Source organism: Zonotrichia leucophrys, chromosome 5, assembly GCF_028769735.1.
Source record: "Zonotrichia leucophrys gambelii isolate GWCS_2022_RI chromosome 5, RI_Zleu_2.0, whole genome shotgun sequence".
Classification (NCBI taxonomy): Eukaryota; Metazoa; Chordata; class Aves; order Passeriformes; family Passerellidae; genus Zonotrichia; species Zonotrichia leucophrys.
This window is the reverse complement of record NC_088175.1, coordinates 4,321,559-4,327,618: the sequence shown is the minus strand read 5'-3', so window position 1 is coordinate 4,327,618 and position 6,060 is coordinate 4,321,559.

The window sequence follows — 6,060 nt, the reverse complement described above, 5'->3', positions numbered from 1 at the left end:
AGGGCAGTGGAGTTCTCACTGGAACATGAATACCCAATTTATGTGCTCACCCTTCCCTTGCTCCAAGTATTTCCGTGAGGAATTCATGACCTTGCCTGCATGCTTGCAGGAAGACAGCGTTCCTTGGGCTAAAATGCATAGCTAAATTAAACAAATTTTAAATTGGAGTTAGTCATAGTAGGGATTTTTTTGCCAAGCTCATCATGTTCTGTTTCACATGCAAATCTCTCCTCTCATTTAATGAAACGTACCAGTTTCTTTAACCTTCTTTTTAAGTAGGTATTTTCTCTCATTTCCTCTATATATGCCATACCTGACCAGAGTTCCTTGTTATTACTAATGAAACAAAATCATTATCATAGTAATAACCATCTTCTTAATTTCCACAGCACCACTGGCCAAGCCTCCCAAACAGCCAGGGAAGGAATTAGGTCTTCTCATTAGGAGTCTAACAAACTGAAGGCGTGACAGGACACTATAATAACCATAATATCACCAGCCTGGAAAGCAAATACCTAAGCAGTGTATGGTGATTAGTTCTGGAGAGCTCATCAAGAGGCATTTTTCAGGCTCTCCCCAGGAAAAGAGAGGGGCCATGGGGACATGGGGAAGCATTGTCTGGCACTCTTGTTGGTGGGCCTTCAACACAGAGAGTAGCTAAATGGCCAGCACCCCTGAATTTCAGTAGAAGCTAGATACAGAACTGCTCTTTGAACTCCTTTCAGGCTGTCTGGGTGATTAAAGAGCACAGCCACTGCTCTGGCAGGTAAATTCAAGAACATGTGAAACAGTTCTATTTATTTGTTTGGATTTTTAATTGTGCCCAGATAGGCTCAGTGTCCAGAAATAACAGCGCAGAGGCTTTGTTCAGGGAATATGAATCCTTTTATCTCCTTTCATTCCCTCCTCTGCTCAGGGTGACCTCTTTGTTCCTACATGACATCTTGTGTACTCTTTGGTTGCTCAGTGATTACATTGCAGGCTGTACACAGACAGCCCAACCTTTGTTACCATCATTAAAAAGAAATTCCCATGCTGTTTTCTGCAATGCTTTAAGGCTATTTGCAAATTAAAGCCAGTGGAGAATGCAACAGGCTGCTTGCTCAGCAGCCTTAGTGGCAGGAAGCAAAGTGGAGGCCTCCTCTGCCACATCCATAAAAACATATTTGCCTGGGGTGTGAGGCTGGGAGCCAGTCCACTTCCAGATTTCCATGGGGTCTGTGTCTCCTCCTTCTCTGTCCTGGCAGCTCTGGTGGTGCTGCTTCATCCCCTCTGGGCACACGGAGCCATGGGACAGGAGCTATGGAGGCAATTAAGGATGACACAGCAAATGAATAATGGGAATATGCTGCTCCAAGGTTAGGGTCAGCTTCCCTTCTGTTCCTCAAAAGGGACCTTTTCCACTACCCAGAGAAATAACTGCAGAACTTCTGTCTTGCTCAAAGTCATCCCTAACCTCTCTGCTTTTCCTGTGCCTTCCTGAACCCATCCCTTTCCTAGAAATGCTGGCTCCCAGTTTTGCTCCCTGACAGAGTTTTTCTTGTCCGCACATTTTTCTCTAGCTAGAGCCAAACTTATTATTCAATCAAAACTCAGCAGGAGTTCTGTTGAATTATTTTAAACTCACTGGGGCAAAAGCTGTGCCTTCCTATTCAACATTGAGGTACCATGCATATTGATTGTGGCTGAGACAGAATAAATGAATACATTCATATTGATTGCATTTGTTCTTACTCGCTATTAGACTCACTGCGGGGCCCTGGTAGATTTATGGTTTCCTTTTATGACTATTAGCAATAAATCCTTTTTTTTTTTCTCTCCTCCTCTTTCTTTAAGTAAGCTCATGTTCTGCAGAATGAATTTGAATGAAAAGAGTGGATTGTACCATGACTTGTAGGAAAATTTCTTGAGCTGCCTTTAATTTCCCACTCACTTTGAGAAATCTCTTTTTGTCACATGTGAAATCCAAACATTCTTCCCACATGCAGTTCAGATGCTCTGGGCCCCCCTGACAAAAGTTTTGTGCACCAGTGTGCTTTTTCTAATGAGCATGCAATTTCTTCCCTAATGTAATTATGGCAGATATTACAACTGGGGACCAGACATGCAGAGAAATGCTACTCTTCCAACCTGGGAAACCATAGGAAATTTGCATAATTCCAGGTACATATTGGAAAATTCAGAATTTTAAGCAATATGAGCTTGCTTATTATTTTATTTTCCAGGGCTCTATTCCATATCACATCTTTACTGCAGGGAATGGCATTGTGAAGCTTAGGCATACTGTGCAGACCTAATTTCCAGCCCTTTGGAGAGTGAGATTTTGGTTCATGAGCAGTAATTGAACAATCCAAGTGTATTGTATCTGTACTGCAATATTAAATTGATGGCACAGAGCTCTGAGCCCTAAGCAAGGCTGACATTTCTGTCTGTCAGCCACACACAACAGATTTGAACAGAACTGGCAAACTGGGGGGAGGAAGAAAAGGGTGAGAAGGATGACCTCCCAAAGCAGAAAGGAGGCAGATGGACTGTCACCAAAAATAGAATGAAAGAGCTGCAGTTTGTGGGACTGAGCAATAGCTTCAGAGAAAGAAACAGAAATATTACAGAGTGTAAATATTGATGGGTGTACACAAATGAAAAAAAAAATGGAACAGGAATGGACAAGATGAAGAGAAAGTTCATGCACAGTATCATGTAAAAGATATCCTGCTGTTGACATCTGCTAGGCTCAGGAGGAGTCTCCCACAGAAAGATGGTAAAAATCCCCTCACTCAACACATTTAAAAATAGACTAAACAAACCTCAGTGATCCAGACTCTCACCCCTTTACTCACATGGGCTGTAACTCACTCCAGCAGTCATTCACTCTTCCAAAGCCTGGGAACACTTGCAGAGTTAGAGGGTCTGAGCTGGATGCAAGGCAGAAATCCAGTCCTGGGCATCCCAGCAGACATGGATTCAATGAATGATCAGCTCTTTTCATGACCAGAGCACTGCCTGGGCACATTGGCTGGCTGCAGCCAATCCCTTCCTGCACAGGCATGAACTCTAGACAAAAAGTTAAAGCAAGGCTTGTATTAAAAGGCTACATCAGGACTTGGAGGCTGCATACAGCAAAATACAGGCGTGCTCTGTCTCACTTCATTCAACCTCAGCTGAGCTCTGACAAATGCATGCACTAACTTTCCTTACTGCACAGCTCTGAGTGATGACAGTATCTTTACAATCTTCAAGAGGAAGTTACCATTTGCTGATAAACATCTCCTCCTCTCTGAATGTACTTAGTAAAAAGACACATTCTTTTGTATACATTTAATTACAGGAGAACAGATTTTGTCCAAATAATTAGGTAATTTAAACTGTGCAGTCTTTCTCAGAGAACTATATTTAACCTTCATTTGAATTTAATTTACACATCACAGTGCCCCTAAAGCAGTTCTGTAAGCCAAAACACTGATCAAATATTTTTAAATGTCAAATGTTACTTAGTTGTGGATAGCGCTGAATTTGTTTTTAGAGATAACTTCTTTTGATCTGCTGCTATTTTTTGTCTTTCCCATTGTCATGTTCCTCTTCATCAGAGGTTTAATCCGTACAACACTGGAGTTTGTAGACAACTGGAGAATTCAAAGAAGATACGTGGGGGAGCCCTTCAAAAGTTTCATAGTATTAAACAAGATACACGTTAGTGTCTTGTCACTACAGCAATTGGAAGGAAAAAAAAAGACATTTTTGAATTCAAGTATTATTAAAGGATTACAAAAGATTTGCATGAAGTAAGAGGAGTGCTGTAAGAGATGAGCTTACATCACTGATATAAAACTGCATCGTTTTATTTGCTTTAATGCACCATGTGCCCCTTCTGATTTACACAGCTCAGGATCTGGCTCTATCTAAAAAAAAATAATATAAATATATACATATATATCCATCTATATATCTACATATCTATGTATCTTGCACTGCAGGGACATAGATAATTTTTCTCCTGATTTTCTCTTTCCTATTGTCTTGGACCTGTAAATTTTACACATTATGTTCGCAAGCAGTGCAGTAAAAGTAAACAGCAAGAGATGGAGTCTCCCAGTTTGAATGAATTATAACATTAACTAGGGTAGGTCTGACCTACATTAAACTAGTTCACTACAACAAGCTGTCCATGAAACAGCTTGTATTTCAAGGTTGTCTCTAAGGTTAATTCTTAGATTTAAAAAAAAATAAAGAATGTTTCTAAATGATCACCAGAGTGTTATCAGTCTCTTTGGAACAAGCAAAAGCTGAGAGAGCTCCAGAGCTCAGCCATAAAAACAATAGAGCTGTAAGAATTTTCCTGTAGCAGCATCTCCCACTGGGTGACAGCAGTTGAAAGTACTTACGATGATTATGATTAATTTCATTAGTGCTTGATTCACTTTAATACTTTTCTCCTTCTATCTCTGAATGCAGATAATTTTTCCCTCCAAGTAAATCCAGGGTGACAGTTTAATAGGCTCAGACATGCTTAGATCCGAAATGAGACTGTAATATTAATATACTATTGACCAGTTATGGATTAAGCAAACTGAGGGCACACTTAAGTAAATGATTTCAGAGGGACAAGTTAATGTGCTAAGTGGTTCACAGGCAATGATTAAAAATATTTTTCATTTACTTGGAAATTAATAGGTTTCTTTAATTAATCTAATAAAGTCAGCCTATGGTATATTACAAATTTGTTGTATGCTTGAAAGGAAAATGACAACTTGGTGAATCTGGAAATCCCAGGGTTGCTTACAAAGGAAAGGAATCAGTCATAGATAAAGCCAGCCTTACAGATAGCCAGAATTTCCAACAGGACATCATCTTCCACCAGTACAGTTGCATTTATTCATTGTATGAAGAGCATTATGAATGTAGAAATTAAAAAGTAAACATCATCAAAATCCTATCTATAAATTTATGATTCATCTAAGTGTTTTTGGGGATTATTAGCACCTAGCCACAACTATATCTAGTCAAAGGAGCTTTTTTCCTTCATCAGACTTGCATCTTTCAAATCCAATCGAAAAAGCAATTTAAAAAATTGACTGCAACAAAATTTTTGCAAGAAAAGCAGCCTATAAGCCAAGAAGTGTTAAAAGTGTCACAGAAGGAAAAGAGGCAATGGGATGATGAAATCAGCTAAAAACTTTGCATGAGTTTGATTTGCCCAGAAGATGTTCAGATAATATGGTTATCTGAGATGTATTAATAGCCCATCACCACCAACTTTATGCTGGAAAGATTAATTTAAAAGATAGTGCCTCATTAATAGTCTTATGGTGGTTTGTATTGCAAAAACACTGAGAGACTCCATCTGTTGAATATTTTACATGTGTTAACATGGGATCATGCTGGCCTCAGAGCCCCATAAACTCAGAAAATGGCTCTATTTGTGCCCTGGGTGGTGATTAGGGAGTCACACAGAACTCACTGCTTGCTCAGAGACCACTGCTCTGAATTTGCAGTAGATGATGGAGTGACCAAAGTTCAAGGTCTCACCCTGAACTCTCTGTTGCGTGTTCACCCCACCGAGCCCAGCTGCAATTCCTCTGGTGGAAAGCTGCACAATTTCCGGAGCAAAGATAGGGCTAGCCAAATCAAAACAGAAGGATTTATTATCTTTTGACCCCCTTTCTCCCCATCCTATATGTTTTCTCATCTGAGAGGGTAAAATTCTGAAAATCAGAAGCTCTTTGGTTTAAGTGCTTCAAGGCCCAACAAAAGGACAAAACAGGGGCCAAAGATTTCACCTCCTTCATCTCTCCGCTTTTATGTTATCCTAATACTCCAAGATAGGAACATTTCTCTCTGGTTTTCCCAGCAGTTTTCACACACATTTATCCAGGAGGGAGATACTTATTTTGTCTATCCCAGCTATTCCTCAGCAAATGAGTTAACTCAAACATGAGTTAAGGAAAAAGGGTATCTTTCCCCAGCTCTCTGTGGGTCTAACATTAACATTAACAATGTAAGACCAGCACATTTCCACTTCCCTGGCATCCTCAGGGACCTGGCAGCAATGAGGAGTGTCTG